At 37.5% G+C, this 23,205-nt stretch overlaps 1 protein-coding gene across 2 annotated transcripts in view; it reads left to right on the top strand.

The window, feature by feature from the left end:
• The first annotated feature begins 232 nt into the window (after window positions 1–232).
• Window positions 233–23,205, top strand: part of LOC148942518 (NPC intracellular cholesterol transporter 1-like) — a 179,094-nt gene continuing 156,121 nt past the window's right edge. For both annotated transcript variants that reach the window (XM_089102558.1, XM_089102556.1), the window contains exon 1: window positions 233–357. The gene's annotated coding sequence lies outside the window, so the exon portion shown is untranslated. The remainder of the gene's footprint in view (window positions 358–23,205) is intronic.

The raw sequence follows: 23,205 nt of genomic DNA, 5'->3' as shown, positions 1-23,205 counted from the left end.
TTAGGCAGGCTGACGAAGAATTTTGAATTAACAAAGGACCGCTAATTTGTTTGGAGTGACAGGAAAACAACCCTTTAAAGCCTAATACTGAGGACCCCAACTACCTAGAGTGTCAGGCAGGCAAATGACCCAATAAAATGAAATAATCGAAAATTACATCTTTCCCCAGGATTCGGGTGATTTTATTTCTTAACTTAGCGGCAGCTCTGAATTTCAAGCCATGGCGACAATTTTAAAGTTTAAAGAGCATGCCCTTTGCTGGAAACCTATAGAATAGGCCTAATAGTGTATAGAGGAAAATCACTAAAGATAAAGGCCTTAACTTTACTTCATGTCAATTATATGGATTTATAAAAGGTATCAGTTTAATGGTTCCACTCTTCATCAGGAAAAATTCTTTCTTTCTTAATGTTTCCAAATACCATAGTGGGTTTTCTGACAATGTACCTTCTCCTCTGATTGTCTGATGAAATAATCCTAGAATTGGGGCAGTTGAGAATTAATAACATTAAGAAAACTATTCTTAACCTGCCACATAATATGCAGAAAAAATGTAGCTAACACATTTCAAGGCACTTCCACTAGCCTAGGCTCTACTTTACCCTCCTTCCCCTAATGTGCTGATATATAGCCCTAAATTGCGATGTTTCAATTAAATGAGTATTCAGATGGCTAAGCAACAAACTTAGTCTACCTCTAGAATTAGAGTTTCACATTTATCCAAACATGCCACTTGTTTCCATTGCAATTTCAATTTTAACCTAACCTATTATTTCCAATCTTACCCAAATATATAGCCAATATTATATGTTTCCCATGCATATAGTGATTATCAATTTTGTCACTGTCAATTCAATTTATAGGTAACAAGTTTAATGCTAGGCCTAACAGGTATATAAGTTGTTGTATCTAAAATAAAAGAAAAAGGTATTATTTTTGAGGGTTTGTAAAGGGCTTCAAATATAATTTTCAATGGAAACATATGTCATATTTGGATTCAGGATAAAATTCTGTTTATAAAGGTAAGTTTGTTTCTTAGCTATCTGAATAGCCTACTCTGTTAGTTGAAATATTTACCATTTATTTTTCCATTTCTTGATCTTGTCAGTGTTGATTTCAATTTTCAAAAGGGTTGAAACTAGTGTGATTCATGGCGAAATCCATGAGAAATATATAATTTAGGGTATATATGTGTATATTAGAGGTTTAGGGGTAAAGAATAGTGGAGCTATATACAAAATGTGCAAACTTCAATTATTCTGCATATAATGTAGCAAGCGTTGTTTTCTCAACATGTTTCCTTTTCAGCACCCCCAATTCTTGACTTTTACCTCAGTAAAAGTCTATATCCTGACTTTTTTTGTGGTAGGGGAGGGGCCTGGGAGCTAGGACATGAATAAACTGGTAGAAACTCTGGATTCAGACTAATTGAAATTCTCAGAGTCTAAATAATAAATTTCTCAAAATTTTGGATTATAATAATGTATCATTATTATAATCCAATATGCATTATCATATCATAGCTAGTTAATACATGAAGAATCCCACTTTGTAATCCCACAGTCTGGAACAGGGGCACAGCTCCAGCATTTTATTGGGGGAGATCAAGAGGGGTCAATATACAGATATTCAGGAGGCATGGGCTATATAATAATTTGTGTTCCAAATTATTGAGGGTGAATTGCCCCCCCCCCAACTGATGCCCCTGGTCTGGAATCCATCTTCATGTACAATTGGGTACATTACTTACTGAAATGGTATAAAAAAATAGATAGCAGTGGATGGAAATTATCTGATTAATAAGAACATGCTAAATATTATAAAGTAAGAATTTTATTGTTTTAGCATTGTCTTTTAGTTTTATTTTCTTCTGGTAAATGTATACTTTTTCATACAATTCAGAAAGGAAGAAACTGAATACATCACTTAGATGCTTTTTTATTATCTTTCCAAATATAATAATTGATTCTGGTACAAATTCCCTTTTGAGCCATTAATAGGGCCCCAAAAGGTTAATTATTACCCTGTCTATAGTCTTTGTACAATTATATAAAGTTGAAGGATAAAACAAACACAATTATATAAAGTTGAAGGATAGTTAAAACCTAATAAGATAGAAAAAGTAGCTTTTAAATAAGTCATTAAACATCTTTCTATGGTGTTTCAGTGCCCTGTTAGCAACAAAGAGAGAGAGAGAGAGGGAAAAAAGAAAAGAAAAAGTATTGGTGCTAACCATGCAAAAATGTGATTTCCCTTGTTGTTCAAAGTGTGGGCTGTAACCTTCCTTTATAGAGTTTTCAACAATGGTGATTACAATTAGACCCCAACACTACACCAGCACATTGACTGAGCACCACCAATGAGAGGCCCAGTTGACTGCTGCCAAAATGTCGCAACATTGCCAGCACACCACCAGCAGATGTGGTGGCATTTGGTTGGCTTTGAATTAATTTTGCAGCAAGTCTTTATTGCAGGAACTGCAAAGTTGGAGCTTTTCTTTTCTCATGTGGTGAAGTATTTTGATTTTCCTGATTAGAACTCAAGCAGGGCTTGTACTATCCCCAAATGCTAAGGGCTTTCCCCAAATATCTACATGTCATCCCAAAAAAAATTTGGTTCCCCAAATCCCCAAAAATCATCACTCCTTTTGATTTATCACTAGTAACTATCCCTGCCAAATATTACTTTGTATACCATAATTCTTGACTACTCTCTTGTTTGTTAATTTTTGTCTCTTGTGTTACTTTGCATATAAACCAGACAGATACAATTGCAATATACACGGTTCTTCATATGTTAAGGAAAGTATTGTCTTTATTAAATTAAATTTAAAAAAAACCAAGTTTTTTTTAACTGAAAGTAAGGAGCAACATTAAAACTTAAAACAAACAGCAATTATTATTTATATGAAAGGGGTTGTCCCCTCCTCAATGCCTTGCTCTTTAAGCTAAAGTTTTTTATTGTGTTAAAAAGTAGAGTGGTAAAAAAGAGTCAAAATTTAGTGCAAAGAGCAAGGCATTGAGGAGAGGACAGCCCCTCTCATATATGGAATAATTGCTGTTAGTCTTAAGTTTTAATGTTGCTCCTTACTTTCAGTTAGAAAAACTTGTTTTTCATTTAATTTCTGAACGTTTTTTAACTATTGCAGGTTCAATTTTGGCTAACCATGCATGAAAAGTTAAATCACAATTTGTATATTAGTTTTGACAGCTTTATTCTGGATATGAAGGGTTGCTCCCTCCTCAATACCCTGCTCTAAAGCTGGTAGCACTTTTAAAAACGCTTCCTATTCTAATTAAACAGCCCCTGTGTTTCAATTTTAGTAAATAGTCAAACTTTAGCATAAAGAATAAGGTATTGAGGAGGGGGCAACCTGTGGTATTTGGTAGATAAATCTTTATTTAAAACCCAGGCACCTATAATAAACAACACTATAAGCAAAGCAAGCAAGCATAACGCATCAAGGCAAGTAAGCATAAGCACGCAATAACAGCTGGTGCACAAAAACATGCAAAAGCAAGGTATCACATAATGCTACATCCCCCTTCAGCTATTTCCAAGGGATGAGCTCCTTCTACCTCTAGGCATGGAGGCGCCAGGCTTACTCTGCTAACTGCCAATAACTTGGCAAATTATCACTTAATACAGGACACAACAGAACACTACACTGGGAGGCGCAAGGCTCACTCCCATCAGCTGCCAATGGGTTTTGGCAGACCTACACTAGACTCAAGTGCTTCATTGTCACTTCCTTATTCATTATAGGTTTAGTCTCTTGGGTGGCTTCACCACTCTGCCGGATTCTGTCGCCTGAGCAGCTGTTGCTTGTGCTTCAATTGTGCTAGACGGTTCACCTGCTGGCTGGTGGGGCTCAGCTATAGCCATACCGGGCTCGGCAGTGGTAGTCGGGAATCTCTGCAATGATCTGTGCTGATTCATGCTTGTGGCGGTGTCAGGACAATCTGCAACCTGTCCCAGGTTTAGTGACCTTAACACAGCCCAGGAGGGGTACTTCATGACAGGTCTGTCAACAGGTGTGAGTGGAGAGGCTGCTTTGATTAAGTGTCTTCGGTTTCGACGAAGGATTGTACCATCTTTAGTTGATAAGTAGTACGATCTAGGCTCATCTGCCTCTTTAATTATTTCCCCGCTTTTCCACGGCGCTTCCGACTGTTTTCTGAAGAAGACCTGGTCACCTCCTCTGAGTTCGGGATGTTCTCTAGCATGCCGGTCATAGTAGGATTTCTGTCTGTGTTGAGCCATCCCGGGTCTGATCCATTTTCACTTGCCTTGGTCATGATGCTCTTACAAGTCTGGATAGTCTTTTCCACTAATCCATTTGACTGGGGGTATATTGGACTTGAAGTTTTTAACTCAAATCCCCAGTTTCTGACAAACCTTTTGAATTCTTGGGACACGTATTGGCTACCATTATCGGACACTATGACCTGGGGTTTGCCGTGACGGGCGAAATGCGACTTCAGTTTCAAAATTACTTCTGCAGATGTTAATTCACACAACAGATCAGTTTCAAAGAAGCGGCTATGGTAGTCCACCACTAAAAACAAAAAAAATTTTTTTAAACACGAAAAACGGGTTTTAATTTTCTAACAAGCAGTGAAATACAAAACAATTAATTATGCAAAAAAGCTCCGAATATTTCGGCCCAAAATCCGGGAGCCTTTCTCAACGGAAAAAAAAAAAAAAAAATAAATAAATAAAGCAAAAAAAAAAAAAAAAAACAAATTAAAATAAAATACAAAAAAAAAAAAAAAAAACAAAAAGATAAAAAAAATCAAAAAAGAAACAAAAAAAAAAATAAAAAATAAAAAAACTCACAAATTAATTAAAAACTTCCATGCACTGAATGTCTTTCAACTGGCCTCCTCTCAGTATATAAATGTAAATATATTAAATAAACACTTCCATGTACTGAATGTCTATATTGATTCTACTCGCCTCCTCCCACTATATAAATTGAAATCTATCAAAAATGAAGAATATATTTATACTTAGACCAAAACAATAAAAGGTCAACTAACCCCCGGTCCATAACCCTTAATTAAATTTCACAAGTTCATCAACCATTTTATGAATTATAAATTGAATGGATTCGTTTTGTTGCAAGCTTAGCTGCAGTTCGTTTACTTTTCTCATCATTTAACCCATTCTTACCTTTGTTCGCAAGGTCATCTTTCGTTTCAGAAATATTATTAAAATCAGTATTGGTTGAATATCTTGCCTGCATTTTAATTAAACTATTATAAATTGAATTGATCCCAAATTCCCTTCATCTCTATTGATACTAGTACCCCATATATTATCTTTTTTATTTCTATAATTTCCCTGAAGCTTTGTAAAAGTCCTACAGACGTATCTACTATTTTTGTTTGATCAAATAAAATACTGTGATGAGGAAAATTATAAAGATGTTCTGCAACCGCTGACTCAAACGTTTCTGGTGTTTTGTTTTAGAGCGTAATCTATTGCATTCTTGTGTTGTTCTAGCCTATTTTCTAAAGTTTGTTGCGTTCTACCCACATAAAATTTTCCACAAGAACATGGAATTTTGTATACTCCATGTTCTAAAGGAGTATACAAAATTCCATGTTCTTGTGGAAAATTTTATGTGGGTAGAACGCAACAAACTTTAGAAAATAGGCTAGAACAACACAAGAATGCAATAGATTACGCTCTAAAACAAAACAAAACACCAGAAACGTTTGAGTCAGCGGTTGCAGAACATCTTTATAATTTTCCTCATCACAGTATTTTATTTGATCAAACAAAATTAGTAGATACGTCTGTAGGACTTTTACAAAGCTTCAGGGAAATTATAGAAATAAAAAAGATAATCTATGGGGGTACTAGCATAAATAGAGATAAAGGGGAATTTGGGATCAATTCAATTTATAATAATTTAATTAAAATGCAGGCAAGATATTCAATCAATACTGATTTTAATAATATTTCTGAAACGAAAGATGACCTTGCGAACAAAGGTCAGAATGGGTTAAATGATGAGAAAAGTAAACGAACTGCAGCTAAGCTTGCAACAAAACGAATCCATTCAATTTATAATTCATAAAATGGTTGATGAACTTGTGAAATTTATTTAAGGGTTATGGACCGGGGTTAGTTGACCTTTTATTGTTTTGGTCTAAGTATAAATATATTCTTCATTTTTGATAGATTTCAATTTATATATTGGGAGGAGGCGAGTAGAATCAATATAGACATTCAGTACATGGAAGTGTTTATTTAATATATTTCCATTTATATACTGAGAGGAGGCCAGTTGAAAGACATTCAGTGCATGGAATTTTTTAATTAATATGTGAGTTTTTTCCTTATTTTTTTATTTTTTTATTTCTTTTTGTATTTTTGTTCTATTTTTGTTTTTTTTTTTTTTTTTTTTAATTTATTTTAATTTGTTTTTTTTTTTTTGGGTTTATTTATTTTTTTATTTTTTCCCGTTTATAAATGCTACCGGATTTTGGGCCGAAATATTAGGATCTTTTTTGCATAATTAATTGTTTTTAATTTAACTGCTTGTTACAAAATTAAAAACCGTTTTTCGTGTTTAAAAAATTTTTTTTTGTTTTTAATGGAAAAGCAGTGTGGTCTAAGAAATTATTTAGTCCACCACTAGGAGGTAGCTGGCTCCATGCCAGGTGAATATGTCACAGGCAACTTGTTACCAGGGGAGAACTGAAACTGGTGAGCAGATAAGTGGCTCTTTTTGCAGACTCCTGCTGTTTTTTTGGCATGTGTAGCAGCTGACAATCAGATTTTCTATGTCTGTGTTCAGTCAAGGCCAGTAGATGAGCATCCTGGCTCTCTGTTTAGTTTTCTCCACTCCTAGGTGTGACGCGTGTAGCTGTTTTAACGTGTCGGTTCTCAGACATGCTGGTATCACTATCCTGTCTCCCTTGAATATGATTTCGTCATTGATGCATAGTTCGTGTCGGACTCCCCAAAATGGCAGTACGTGACTAGGACATAACTTGCGGCAAACTAGCCAGCCAGTTTCTATAATTTCTCTGAGTGCAGCTAGCCGGGGGTCTTCTTTAGACTGGTTGCAGATTTCTTGCAGTTTTGAATCACTCACCGAAAGTAGCTTGACAACTTGGTGTACATACGCTTCGAGTTCTCTCTGGCTTGCCTTGTCAATGTCTGACAGGTGGAGCCTTGATAAAGCATCAGCGACTGGTATTTCAGCGCCAGGTTGATAAGTGAAACTCAAGCCGTATGGCTGAATCTGGAGCATCATCCTTTGTAGTCTTGCTGGGGCCTTGTGCAAAGGCTGTCGTAAGATGGTTTCAAGACGGCGATGATCAGTGAACACCTTGACTTCCCTTCCATAAATGTAATGATGTAAGTATTGGCAGCCAAATACAATTGCGTAAAGTTCTTTTTCTAGCTGTGAGTATCTTTGCTTGGTAGACGTAAGGGCTCGTGAAGCGTATGCTATTGCCTGTCCATTTGTTGAGATATATGCTCCTAGGCCATGTGATGAGGCATCGACTGTCAGGTCAATTGAGGTACTTTGGTGATCAAAGAAGTGAAGGTGCAACACAATGGAGCCCTTTATTTCCTTTAAGGCAAAATCGTGCTTTGTTTCCCAAACAAAGTCTTTTTCTTTGCAGATGTCACGTCACGAAGGTCCTTGCATTTTGTTGATAGATTAGGGATGTATCTGGCTAGGTAGTTTCGCATTCCTAAGAGGGTGGTCAGCTCTTCTTTGTTCGCTGGCTTTGGCATTGCATTAATTGCACGTAGCTTCTCTGGATCAGGGTGCATCCCTTTTTTGCCAATCATATGGCCAAAGTATGTTACCTCTTGTACCCCAAATTTACATCTACTGAGGTTGAACCTCACCCCTTTTGCTCGAGCCCTCTTGAAGAAGGCAACAAGATACTGATTATGCTCTTCCAGGGTTAAAGTGAAAACTAGCAGATCGTCTATGATGACTATAAAGCCAGTGAGACCTTCAAACACTTGCTCAATGCGGCTCTGGAATTCGTCCTACGCTGATATAATGCCAAACAGCATACGCTTGAAACGGTATCTTCCAAAGATAGTGTTGAATGTAGTTAGGTCTGAGGATTCCTCATCTAGCGACAATGACCAGTATCCTGAACGTGCGTCTAGCTTTGTGAAATACTTTGCTCCATGCTAGTTGGATGTAGAGTCTTCTAGCGTTGGAATAGGGTAGTGGGGTCTTCTGATGGATTTGTTGAGATCCATAGGGTCAATACAGAGACGGAGAGTGCCATTTTTCTTTTGAACGGCCACCATGGAGTTGATCCATTCAGTAGGGAGAGTCACCTTCTCAATGACACCGTCTTTCTCCATTTTATCAAGCTCTGCTTTAAGCTTGTTGCGAAGAGCTGATGGAATTTTCCTTACAGCATGAACCTTTGGGGATGGCTCCATCTTTCAAATATGGCACTTGCCATCCAGATTTCCTAGCCCTTCAAAGACATCATTAAATTCGTTAATAACCTCCAAAACAGAGTTGCAGATTGGTACTTCAGTCCTTGGAGCAGATTTGACATTCATGATCAGTTTAATAAGGTTCAGATCCAAGCTTGATCTGAAACCGATTATGGGAACAGAGTCTGCTTCTACAATGTAGAACTGCTGGTTGGAAGGCCTTGATTGTTCAGAGGTGCAGCTCAAAGTACATGTTCCTCAAACAGTACTCTTGCCACCACAGTAACTAGTGACCTTCTGCTCATCCTTAGTTATTTCTGCCTTTGGCAAGAGCATGTCAAAATACTTGATAGGAAGGATATTTGCTTGCACTCCTGCGTCAACTTTGACGCTCACTGGCAACTGGGCGTTAATTTTGAGGGAAACTATGGCTTCTTCCTTGTTATTTGTTTCCAAGACTTCATGCAGAAATATCTTGTCCTCATCATCAGAGTTTTCAAGTGTGTTGTTGGTGCCTGAAACTATAATTACGACCTTGTTGCTTCTGCAGACGCGTGCAAAATGGTTAGGCTTGCGGCACTTTGTACATATTTTTCCTTTTGCAGGACATGCATAATTCGGGCTGTAGCTGCCTCCACAGAAGTAGCATTCTCTAGATCTTGAACTGGTGGCCTTGGGCTCGTTGTTTCTTTTTCTTTTGCAGCCATTTATTTTGTTAATTGAATCAACTTCTTTTTTTATTCCACCTTCGTCAAATGTTCTTATCTATTCCTGGGTTGTTTAAAAAATGCGACAATTCTCTATAGTTGTTTCAAGGGTTAGGGCATCTCCTTCTATTAGCAAGCGCTCTCTGATACTTGGGTTCAGTATTTCACAGAATATTCTATCTCGTACTATTTTGTCTGCGTCCCTATAGCTACAGGCCTTAAACACGGTTTACATCTTTGTTATTTAGCCTTCTTTTCTTTCTCCCTCATGTTTGTCACGTTTCTGATAGACGTCCCTTGCAAACATGCTATTTGTTTTAGGTGTTGCATAATCTTTGAATTTTGTCATGTATGGCTCAAGCTTTTCCTTTTCAATCTCACTGAAGGTGAAGGTATTAAATATCTCTCTTCCCTTGTCTCCTACCCAAATAGGTAGGTAGGCGCACATGATTTTCTCAGTTTTCCCAGATAAGGGGCCAGCAAACATAAGACGAGCATTCTGCTCAAATCGTTTCCACTCATCTGGAAGACACAGCGGGTCCCAACTGATACTTGGCTGGTTGATATCCATTACTGGTTACTCACTTCTGACACCATGTGGTATTTGGTAGATAAATATTTATTTAAACCCCAGGCACCTATAAAAAAGAACACTATAAGCAAAGCAAGCAAGCATAACGCATCAAGGCAAGTAAGCATAAGCACGCAATAACAGCTGGTGCACAACCACAAGCATAAGCAAGGTATCACAATACTACACTTCATGTATGACATAATTTGTGCTCATTTTTCAAATAATGCTGGTTAATCTGGCTCACCCTCTATGAAATATACCCCTCCCCCTCATGGAACTCCTCTGTTTAAATTTAATCCAACGTAAAGTGCACCCTACCCCATCAAATTCCCTCCAGACAGTTCCTTCCTTGCTGAAAATCCCCCCCCCCCTCTCTGTAAAATTGCCTGTGGACAATTCACCTTGAAAAATTCTCATCTGCAATTTTTCATTGGAATAAGATTTAATCTATAATTGGTTTCTTGGTCACTCCAGAAATACCCCCTCGCATGGAAATTATTTCCCAGAAAACAAAACATGTGGAAAAAATACCCTGGATAATCCCCCTGGAACATCTCCATATAAAATTTTGGCAAAGAGAATGTAAGGCAATTAAAAAGAATTTTGTATAGGAATTCTGTCAAAACCCCCAGTGTAACACTTCCCCTAGAATATTCACTCATCAGAAATTTCCCTCCCAAAGGAAGATTCTCCCCATAGAAATCTCCCCAAGCACCCCCTCCCCAAAAAAAATTACTGTATACTTCCCAATAACAAATACTATATGTAAACAATGGGCAAAGTTCACAACTTGCAGCCCTTCCCCCAGGGACTATGGCCGGTCACTTTACACCTAGACATAGTTATTAGATTTTTCAACTATGCTGAACAAAATGTTTATCTCAAAATTTTGATCTGGTGACTTTGGGAAAAATTGAGGGTGGGAGGGAGCCTAGTTTCCCTCCAATTTTTTTTCGTCTCTTAGAAGGGTACTAGAACTTTTGATTTCCATTTGAATGAACCCTCTTGTATTTTAGGACTACTGGGTCAATACAATCATCCCTGAGAAAAAAAAAAAAAAAAAAAATGTGTCCATGATATTTATTGTGGCAGAAAAAAAAAAATTCCACATTTTTGCATATAGGAACTTTAAATCATAGGCAGTGCAATAGCGCTGCCTAAGTAAAGAACAATGCTGGCACATTGTATTATTTATTTTTTCCTTGGTCTTAGGCCAGGGCACTTTGTATAGAAGGAGTTGTCGTAGAAACTTCGAAAAGAGCTCATTCAATTGGAAATTGGAGTGGCTAGTGCCCTTTTTAATAGTTGAAAGTTATTGGAGGGCAACTAGCCCTCCCCCCACGCCCATCATTCCCCCAAACACATCAAATCAAAAGTTTGAGATAGCCATTTTGTTCAGCATAGTTGATTTCCACATAAAAAATATGTTTTTGAAGAGTTCACTCCCCCAAAACGCTCAGGGCAAGGGTTTTAAGTTATACCCTGGGGGCATATAAGAATGATGTTGGCACAATGTAATATTTATTATTTTTTTCCTTTAGACCAGGGCACTTTGTATCAATGAAGTCAAGTTAAAGTTCCATTTATTTCCATAAATAACAAATATAACAATAACAAAAACAATATCCCAAAGGGCTCAATGGTCCGTTATTTGGGAAACGACACAGAATAAACGACTAATATTAAAACTTGGCTTAAACAATACTAAACAACGTCTAATTTATAAATCTAAAAGGAAAAGAGGTTAACTCACCAACAGTCCACACGAAACAGCGACTCTCCTATCACCCGACAATAAATAAAAAAAATAAAATTCTCTACATCATCGAGGATCCAACGCCAACAGAAAAAAAAACACAATAAAACAACTATAAATTATTTAATATTTACCTTTAATAAGAAACTTTTCATCTGTCTTTTAAAGGAGCCAAGTGTTCGTGACTGACGAATCTCAGCAGGAACCAAGTTCCAAGCACGTCCCACAGTCACGACCAGACCAAAGTCTGAACGAACCGAGGGAGTAGCTGGAATCATCACATCGTCCCAGTTTCAAACTGCGTACAAATTTACTTCCCCTACTTGTTTAAGTAGTCCAGAAAAACAACATGGGAGATCTCCATGGAAGAATTGATATGCCAACGAAGATAGAGATATAAGATAAATATCTCTAATCTTAAGGAGATCAACAGAAGTGTGTATAAGCGACTGGAGAACTTTTACCACTTCCTCATGAAGAACATGAACAGGAGCAAGTACAGAAGGAAATGTAGACATCCACACAGATGAACAGTAACATATACCTGAGAAAATAAGAGAGAAATATAACATACGGAGTTTTGGAAAAGTAAATGAAAGCTTTACCTTTCGGATGATTCAAGTCCACGGGAAATTTTCACTACCATTACTTGAACGTGCCACTTAAACGATAAATTTTCATCCAAAAGAACTCCCAGGAATCGCACATATCGATCCGGGGGGCGACTTATCCCGCCCGGATCGATATGTGCTACGGATCGATATCTACTCTTGGTGTAGGAAGCTCAGTAATTGTGGGGCAGCTCACACCTGTACGGGAAAAAATAAGAAGGTACAAAGTTTTTACATTTAAAGCTAGTTGATTTATGTCAAACCAATTGAGTATCTTTTCAGTCATTGCTTGAAGCTTAAGGTGACTCATCCGGAGCTGCAGCACCTAGAGTAGTGTCATCTGCAAATGCTACCAGTTCTTCTCGATTATCAGATGTGGACACCGACATAGTCTGAGAGTGAGATTTGTGACACAATCCACAGCAAACATCGGGAATTGGGGTGTTAAGAAGTCGGTAGAGGTCGTTTACATATATCAGAAAGAGGGTTGGCCCAAGAATATAACCTTGGGGTACTCTGCATTGAATTGGAACTTACTTGTCTGCATCTTTAACGGCAGTAGATCTGTCAGTAAGGCGTAAAGAGAACAGAGACAATGCCTTCCCATGCATACTATAATAGGAAAGCTCACCAATGAGGATGTTGTGTGTAAGGCTATCAAAAGCTTTATTTACATCAAGAAAAATGGCCGCAAGAATAAGATTAGAATCTAAAGATCGTCGTATGAACTGAAAAAGTTTATTACCAGCATGTTCTGTAGAATACTTTGCGCGAAATCAAAACTGATGTTGACGAAAAAGAAAAATTTCTTCAAGAAATCTCTCCAGACGTTTGACCATTGGCCTTTCAAATATCTTAGAGAACATTGACGAAAGAGAGATCGGTCTATAATTCCTAGGATCCTCACGGTCACCTCCTTTAAAGAGAGCTATCACACGCGACAATTTAAGACGTTGACGAAATACTCCTTGTTGAAATGACCTATTAATCAAATGGCAAAGTGGGGTGATAATCGATGGAAGGATATGTTTGATTACTCTAGCAGAAGTTTTGTCAAAACCTGTTGAAGAATTCTTTAAAGACAAAACAATATTTGTAATTTCCTCCACGTAATGTCCCTAAGAACCATTTATTTCAAGCACGTGGGGCCTAGGAGCGGCTTCCAAGTCTGTGACACCGAGCAGTGGGTAACGCTATTAGCAGTTGATTTCCCTATCTCCGTAAAGAATTTGTTCATATGATGTCGTACTTGCCCCTTTTCTGTGATAAGTTGATCGTCTACCATAAGAGACTTAGGGAGACCCTCCAGTTTTTTGGATGGCCGACTGACTTCCTTAATCACATCCCACGTCGTCCTTGTATTTTTGCCGCAATCATCAAATCTCTTTGTAAAATATACTGTTTTAGCTTTCCAAATAATTGGTTTCAGCATATTACAGTACAACTTAAACGCTTCTAATTTAGCATCACTTGGTCTCTTTTTGTACTCTTTCCAAAAGGTTCTGCTTCTTATTTATTGACTTGAGGACTCCCGATGTTAGCCAGGGAGCTATGGGTGTTGATCTTTTTGATCGAGGATTCCTTAAAGGAGCTTTTAGACAATAAGCCGAGAATTTTTCCTTGACATTGTCATCTAACTAGTCATACACAACATTATAGTTGCCAAAATTAATATTTTCGTGCAAAGGGTACTTCTCCGACTATGCACTCAGATATTCTTTTGTTCTATACAGCTCCATTGATTGGCAACAGAGTGTTGGTGCATTCTAGGAGGATAGTCTTTTTAGAGTTTGGGGGGTTGTAAGCATGCGTGCAACTGCCAAGTGGTTGGAAGTATCGAAAAGAAGTATTTCGTTCTTGATAAAGCGTAGTGATGGAAAAGAATTTTCAATTAATGTTGTTGACTGGTAAGAAATCCTTGTCGGTATGTTTATACAAGGAGCTAATTCATCCGAAATTAGTAAAGACAAAAGATCAGAAGCCTGTCTAGATGACGGTTCCGCAAGGTCAAGGTTAAAGTCGCCCATCAATACAACTTCGGATTTTTCAGCAAAAACTTTTCCAAGAACATGTTCTAATGTTTCCATAAATTGAGTTATAGACCCACTTGGAGATGATAAACTTCGCCTATTATTACCCTTTCCTTAGCGTTGATTGGGACTTCTATAAAAAGTGACTCAATACCTTTTCATTATTTGTACATAAATCATGTCTTAGTACAGCCTGAAAATTATTTCGGATGTAAAATCCGAGTCCACCTTTTTGGACCGTCTTGCGGTTAAGAAATATCGACATATAACTGGGAATATCCAAAAGTACCTGATTTTTCTTGCTAAAAAACGTTTCACAGATATCAATAATTGCAGGGTGCGAATTCCTACATAGTAATCGAATGTCGTCAAACAAAAAATTTAAACTCTAAACGCTTAGGTGCGCAACTAAGAATGCTTTACCTCACTGAGTTCTTGATTCCCAAAATCTCAGCTACATCAAAAACAAGCTATCCATAATATTCTCAAAATTTTCATATAAATTTCTATTGGGGGCTTTACCAACCAGATTATTTATAATTTCATTAAAATTAACTCTCCCACATTCATAATCATATAATTTCCCTAGTGTTATGTTAGTGTTAATCCCCAACAGAGAATCAGTCTTAACCATAATTACTTACCGTTGCAGGTGACAGAGAGCCATGATGTAGTCGCGTGAACACCTGTGACGTCAACCTCTTAATCCGAATTAAAAAGGCTATGACACGAACTTTATTATTTTGCTCTGAAACAAAAAATAAGGGACACCTAAAATAGCACAGGAAGGTGTAAATACTGAGGGTAGAGAAAGACAAATAAAAGGGAAAAATACAAAAAGACAAATAACATTAACGAACAACACATTTTTTGAAGATATAATATATTGAGAGGAAGTAAGCACTGACTAATAATCAAGCGTCACAATCAAAATCCGTGTTGAACACGAGGAAAAATAGGGAAATCGGGTCGTATCATGCATCTGCAAACTAGATCCAGATAGAACAAAAAGTTAATTTAGATTCTACGCATAGAATTGTCCCTTTCTGAAACCACTTTGGTATGAAACACTTTATCGGAGGCTACTTTACAATTTCTTAAATTAAAAGTCGTACTCAAAAGCTCTTTGCGATGTTTAGCCAACTCGAATGGAAGGTCAATACTGACGACTTTCCCCGTATTTCTTAGATGACCAGCATAAGCCATAAAACTATCCTTATGTCGAAGATTTATAAAAGATACAAAAATAAGGACCGATGTCGAATAAGAATTTTGTTTCCTGGGAATTTTAGTCTTGCTTCTAAGTCTACAGATGGCTGCGACATGAATATTCCTGTTGTTCCGTACCAATATTTCTGATCAAAAATCATTAACGGTTTTTTCAATATCTTCATTTTACTTGTTAGGAATTCCATGGATAAGAGGATTCTTGCGTTTAACATACAATTCAGTTCTTAAAACCTTAGTTTTAGCTGTCACAAGTGTAGATTTCTAGTTAGTGTTTTTTTGTGTCACCAATGCATTTTCTGTATGAAGATTTTCTACAAGCTGCTCTATAATGTCCATATGCTCATCAAAACACTTCTTCGTGAGAGACATCGCTAATTATATTTTATCGGTAATTAATATATCGCTAAATATACAGTACGCTCGCTTCTTTCCTCAACTCATCAAAATGACATTTCAAAGAGACTTACGGGCGTGGGCCCTTTTCTTCATAAAAGCCAAATATGAGGGGCCCCGGAATCAACAGTGCAATAATTGATATAAAACCGGATTTCGCAGTTGAGAACTATCACGAAGTAAAAGTGATGTCTTGCCTTGACAAGTTGTTGTAGAAACTTCGAAAAGGAGTCATTCAGTTGGAAATTGGAGTAGCTTGTGCCCTTTTTAACAGTCAAAAGTGATTGGAAGGCAACTAACACCCCTTCCACGCCCACCATTTCCCAAAAACACATCCAATCAAAATTTTGAGATAGCCATTTTGTTCAGCGTAGTTGATTTCCAGATAAAAATATGTTTTTGAGGAGGTCACTCCCCCACAACCCTCAGGGCAAGGATTTTAAGTTATGCCTTGGGGGGCATATAAGAACAATGTTGGCACAATGTATTATTTACTATTTTTTTTCCTTTAGACCAGGGCACTTCGTATTAAAGAAGTTGTCGTAGAAACTTCAAAAGGGCTCATTTATTTGGAAATTGGAGTGGCTCGTGCCCTTTTTAATAGTCAAAAGTGATTGGAGGGCAACTAACCCCCCTCTCGCGCCCACTTTTTCCCCAAACACATCCAATCAAAATTTTAAGATAGCCATTTTGTTTAACGTAATTGAAAGTTCTAGAAATTAGGTCTTTGAGGATGACAACCCCTCCACATCCCCCAGGGAAAGGGTTGTAAGTTATGCCCTTGGGGCATATAAGGTTTTTATAGAATGCGTTGTCGTAGAAACTTCAAAAAGGGCTCGTTCGATCCGAAATTGAAATGGCTAGTGCCCTTTTTAATAGTCAAAAGTGATTGGAAGCCAACTAACACCCCTTCCATGCCCACCATTTCCCCAAACTCATCCAATCAAAATTTTGACATAGCCTTTTTGTTCCAAGCAGTTTAAAGTTTAAAGTTTAGGAAATTATACCTTTGAGCAGGACACTTCCCCCACAGTCTTTTAGGGCAGGGGTTATAAGTTATGCCCTGGGGGTATATAAGTTTTTATTGAAATCTGTGTCCTAGAAACTTGAAAAAAGGCTCATTCGATGGAAAATTCAAAGGTCTAATGCCCTTTTGAATAGTCGAAAGTGATTGGAAGGCAACTAACACCCTTTCCATGCCCATCTTTCCCCAAACATATCCAATCAAAATTTTATGATAGCCATTTTGTTAGACGCAGTTGAAAATTCTGAAAATTAGGTCTTTGAGGATGACAACCCCCCCTCCCCACAGCCCTCAGGGCAAGGGTTGTAAGTTATGCCCTGGGGGCATATAAGGTTTTTATAGAACGTGTTGTCATAGAAACTTCAAAAGGGCTTATTTGATTGGAAATGGAAATTGAAATGGCTGGTGCCCTTTTTAATAGTCGAAAGTGATTGTAAGGCAACTGACACCCCTTCCACGCCCACCATTTCTCCAAACTCATCCAATCAAAATTTTGAGATAGCCTTTTTGTTCCAAGCAGTTTAAAGTTCAGGAAATTATACCTTTGAGCAAGACACTCCCCCTATAGTCTTCAGGGCAAGGGTTATAAGTTATGCCCTGGGGGCATATAAGTTTTATTGTAATCTTTGTCCTAGAAACTTGAAAAAGGGCTCATTTGGTAAAAATTCAAAGGTCTAGTGCCCTTTTTAATAGTCGAAAGTGATTTGAGGGCAACTATACCTTATATTAGAACACTCCCCCCACAGTTTTTAGGGCAAGGCTTATAAGTTATGCCCTGGGGGCATATTAGTTTTTATTGAAATCTTTGTCATAGAAACTTGAAGAAGGGCTCATTCAATTGGAAATTGAAAGGGCTAGTGCCATTTTTAATAGTGTAAAAAGTGATTTCAGGGCAACTAACCCCCCTCTCTCGCCCATCTTTTCCCCAAAAACATCTGATCAAATTTTTTAGATAGGCATTTTATTCAACGTATTTGAAAGTTTTGGAAATTAGGTCTTTAAGGATGATAACGCTTCCACCCCCTCAGGGCAAGGGTCGTACGTTATGCCCTGGGGGCATATAAGGTTCTTATAGAAAGCGATGTTGTAGAAACTTCAAAAGGGGCTCATTCAATTAGAAATTGAAGGGCTAGAGCCTTTTTAATAGTCGAAAGTGATTGAAGGGCAACTAACCCCCTCTCACGCTCACCATTTGCCCAAACCCATCCTGTCAAAATTTTGAGATATGTATTTTGCTCAACGTAGTCGAAAGTTTTGAAAATTAGGTCTTTTAGGATGATAACCCCCTCAGTGCAAGGGTTGTAAGTTATGGCCTGGGGGCATATAAGGTTTATATAGAAAGTTGTTATATAAATCTCAAAAAGGGCTCATTTGATTGGAAATTGAAATTGCCCTTTTTAATAGTCAAAAGTGAGTGGAGAGTAATTAACCCCCCTCTCACGTCCACCATTTCCCCAAACACATTCAATCAAAGTTTAGAGAAAGCCATTTTGTTCGGCGTGGTTGAAAGTACTGGAAATTATTTATTTAAGGATGACAAACCCCCCAGAGCCCCCAGGGCAAAGGTTGTAAGTTATGTCCTGGGGGCATATAAGGTTTTTATAGATAGAGTTGTCGTAAAAACTTCAAAAGGGGCTCATTTAATTGGAAATTGAGAGGGCTAGTACCCTCAGTAAGAGTTGAAAGTGATTGGAGGGTAACTAGCCCCCTCTCACGCCCATCATTCCCCCAAACACATCCAATCAAAATTTTCAGATAACCATTTTGTTCAACGTTGCAGAAAGTTCTGGAAATTAGGTCTTTGAGGATGACAACCCCTCCCCAGACCTCAGGGAAACGGTTATCATTTATGCCCTTGGTGCATATAAGGCTTATATTGAAGGCGTTGCCATAGAAAATTCAAATGGCGTCATTTGTTTGGAAATTGAAAGGGCTAGTGCCTTTTTTAATGGTTGAAAGTGATTGGAGAGTAACTAACTCCCCTCTCATGCCCACTATTTTCCCAGGCATATCCAATCAAAATTTTGAGATAGCCATTTTGTTTAACGTAGTTGAAAGTTCTGGAAATTAGGTCTTAGAGGATGACAACCACCCTCACAGCCTTCAGGATAAGGGTTGTAATTTATGCCCTGGGGGCATATAAGGTATATATAATGGAAAGGCCTTGAGGCCTTTTTAATAGTCGAAAGTGATTGGAGGGAAACTAATCCCCCTCCCATGCCCACCCTCCCATTTGCCCATAATGTTTAAAAACTAAATGTTGCCTTAAAATTAAATCAAAATACACTGTGTTAATGCTAATTCCGAATAAGGCATCTCAGCAGTATCCCAAGAACGACTGAGGGTATTATGTTCAAACTTTCGAGGCTACTTCTGCTCTTATAATTTAACCAAATCAAAATAGCGTAAGTGTATTCAAGCTACCAAAGAAAGTAAACAGATTTTTTGCAAATGGTATCAAGTTTTCCATTTCAGGTTAACTAGAGGAGGTATGAAACTAAATTAAACACTACTATTTGTGTCCATATTTCTAAAAGGGTTTATGCTGTTAAGAATTGCTGAAAATTTTTCTCCAGCATACAAATAGCGGGCCAAACTATAAATTCTTAAAAAAACGAAAATATTTAAAGTATTATTTTCTTTTTCCCTGAAAAGACTATTCCAATATGAAACGAACAGACATTAATTAAAAAAACTTTTTCAGAAAATAATTTTTTCAAAGAAAAGTAAAGAACTCCATTAAACAAAAAATGAGCAATAATAAAATCAAATAATCTACCAACCATGAAACTACCACAAATCAGCATCAATAAATAAATTAAACCCAAAACGAACAGAAATTATAATAAATAACCGAGTCAAACCCAAAACGAGCAGAAATTAACATAAATTGGGCTCAAAACCCCTATGCCTTCCCAAGGCCAGAACATAATTTGCACTTTTCTGAAAAAAAAACAACAACAAATGAATGTGTATTATCAGTTTAAAATACATATACTGATATTTAGTAATCAAAACGTTAATATTGTTTGATTTATTAAAGTTATAAAAGTAAAAACATTTATATTTTTTTTTCAGTAAAGTGCAAATTATGGTATGGCCTTGGGAAGGCATAGGGGTTTTGAGAGGCTTAAACAGTAAACAATATTTTTTACCCTATTTGTTTTAAATTTATACAGGGTCGTCACAGAAACCAGAAATCATAAATGGGGTCGTGAATGAAAAAAGTTTAAGAAGCCCTGATTTAGCCTATTCATGTGCCCAGTGGCGTCGTCTTGGGGTGCAGGGGGGACAATGTGAAAAGAACCAAAAAACCAAAGAAAAAACCAAAAACTTAAAAGATGAATAAAATTCAATAAAAGCCAAAAATTAAAAGAATTAAAACCAAATACCTAACAACCATAAAAGCGAGTTATTCAGTTAACTCGCTAACAATAACAGAATAACTCGAGTTATTCATTTAAATACCTAACAACCATAAAAGCGAGTTGGCAGTTCATAATTTTTTGGATTTTGTGCAAATCGCGGATATTGGCGAATAACTCGCTTTTATGGTTGTTAGGTATTTGGTTTTAATTCTTTTAATTTTTAGCTTTTATTGAATTTTATTCATCTTTTAAGTTTTTGGTTTTTTCTTTGGTTTTTTGGTTCTTTTAACATTGACTTTCCGCGTTTATTTTTTATTTTGTCTTTTTAATTCGGCACTTTCCTTGGATACATTATTTCGTTTCGCGATGAAGAAGAGAGACGGTTGTCCCTCGAAATATTCGCTTGTTGTTTTGTTTTTTCAGTATTTTCGTTTGTCCTATAAAACCCCCATTTTTGTTCGTTTTTCTTCATTATGTGATGTCAGGCCAATGTGGTTTAAGAAATTATCTTTGAATTAGAACTTTGATTTTAAGGGTGTCATTGACAGTCATTTCTGAATTATTTTAAGATGCTCGCTTATTTTGTTATCTTACAATTGTGTTGTCCCCTCGTCAGACTTTATTTTGCAATGAATAGAAACAGGACTCATGCTACTACTTCTGCTTATAACAAGTCATTGCAGCACCAAGCCGCATGAGGTCAGCACAGCTGCACAAGCTGCTCATCCACCCGAAACTGTTGAAAACTTCACCAAACTATTCAAAGCTCGAGTCTTTATTGATGGTTTATTAAATTCTGTAGGCATAAAATGCAGTATATCTGCATGCATACATCAACAAATACACCTCATTATTACTGTATTTATAAACACCCAAAAAGGCTGATTCTTGGGTAGTTTTTTTTTTTTTTAAATTCCTCAGCATGTTCATTGTTGCCTTGTTCAATTTCACGAAGACACCGTTGTTAATCTGGCGAAGACGAAGAAGCTGAAGAGTTTTCTTCACTTTGGCTTTGACTTTCCGCGTTTGTTTTTTGTTGTTTTTTTTTATATTCGGCACTTTCCTTGGATACATCGTTTCGTTTCGCGCTGAAGAAGAGAGGCGTTTTTACTCGCGAAATATTAGCTTTGTTTTTTAAGTTTTTTCATTTGGCCTATAAAAACCCCATTTTGTCTCGTTTTTCTTTCTTTATTAGATTTCATATGTGTTCTTCCCATACAAAACCCCTTCCCATGAGTTAGAAACCCCCCTTAATAAGTTATGCCCCAGGGCATAACTTACAACGCCTACCCCTGGGCCCTGGGGGGCTGTGTCGACACCGGAGTTTTTTTTTATCAGAACTTTAAACTATTTTAACGAAATGTCTATCTCAAAATTTTTATCTGATGCATTTAGGGCCTGGAAGACGGGGCCTAGTTGCCCTCCGATCTCTTTTGACTCTTAAAAACTGAACAAGAACTTTCAATTTTCAATCAAATGAACCCTCTCTAAAGTTTATACGAGCATTCCTTCCATAAGAAATAGTACGAAGGATTCGGAGAATCCTTAAATTACAACCGTTGCCTTGAGGGCTTTTGGGGAGTTGTAATCCTCAAAGACCTAATTTCCAGAACTTAAAACTACGTTTAATAAAATGGCTGTCTTAAAATTTTGATTGGATGTGTTTGGGGAAAAGGTGGGCGTGAGAGGGGGTCAGTTATCCTCAAATCTCTTTTAACTACTACAAAGGGCACCAGCCCTCGATATTTCCGATAGAATGAACCTTTTTTGAAAATTCTGAGACCCCTCATTCTATAGAAACCTTATATGCCCCATGGCATATCTTAAAAACCTTACCATGAGGTTCACGGGGAATTTTTCTCCTCAAAAATATATTTTCTCTCTGGAAATCATCTATCTCAAATTTTGATTGGATTTGTTTGGGGGATGATGGGCGTGGGGGGGGGGGGTTAGTTGCCCTCCAATCACTTTCGACTATTGAAAAGGGCTCTAGCCCTTTGAATTTCCAATTGAATGTGCCTGGAGTTTTGGAGTTTCTACGACAACGCCTTCTATAAAAACCTTATATGCCCCCAGAGCATAACATAAAACTCTTGCCCTGAGGGTTGTGGGGGAGTGTCCTCCTCAAAAACATATTTTCTATCTGGAAATAAATTACACTGAACAAAATGGCTATTTAAAAAGTTTGATTCGATGTGTTTGGGTAAATGATGGGCGTGGGGGGGGGGGCTATTTAACCTCCAATAACTTTCACCTATTTAAAAGGGCACTAGCCCTTCAATTTCCAGTCGAAGGAGCATGTTTTGAAGTTTCTACGACAACGCCTTCTATAAAAATCTTATATGCCCCCAGGGCATAACTTAAAACCCTGGCCCTGAGGGGTTTGGGGGAGTATCCTCCTCAAAAATATATTTTCAATCTGGAAATCAACTACGCTGAACAAAAATGGCTATTTCAAGATTTTGACTCGATGTGTTGGGGGGAATGATGGGCGTCGGGGGGGGGGGGGTGCTAGGGATCGTATAAATACTTTTGAATATCAAAAAGGAGAACTATCTCATTGAAAATCCACTCAAATCCGCCTTTTTTTGATTATTTGCGACAAAATCTTAAATAAAAAACATATATGCCCCCAGGGTCTAACTTTAAAACCTGTCCCTAAGCGTTCTTGGGCAGTGTCCTCGTCAAAAACATGTATTCTATGTGGAAATCAGCTGCGAGGAACCAAATGGTTACCTCAACTTGTTGATTGGAGGTGTTGTGGGGAATGATGGGTGTGGGGGGGGGGGCCAGGTCTCCTCAAATGATTTTTGCATATTAAAAAGGGTAATAGCGCTGTGAATCTCTAATCGAATGAGGCTTTTTTTAAGTTTATTCGTCAACGCCTTCTATAAAAACCTTATATGCCCCCAGGGCATATCTTAAAACCCTTGCCCTGAAGGCTCTGGGGGAGTGTCCTCCTCAAAAACATATTTTTATCTGGAAATCAACTACGCTGAACAAAATGGCTATATCAAAACTTTGACTGGATGTGTTTGGGGAAATGATTAGTGTAGAAGGGGGCTGGTTGCCC

The sequence above is a fragment of the Artemia sp. Qi Xiang Cuo genome, chromosome 16 (assembly GCF_049724085.1).
Source record: "Artemia sp. Qi Xiang Cuo chromosome 16, ASM4972408v1, whole genome shotgun sequence".
Lineage (NCBI taxonomy): Eukaryota > Metazoa > Arthropoda > Branchiopoda > Anostraca > Artemiidae > Artemia > Artemia sp. Qi Xiang Cuo.
Note: the sequence above shows the minus strand (reverse complement) of the source record. Positions and strands in the feature narration are given on the sequence as shown.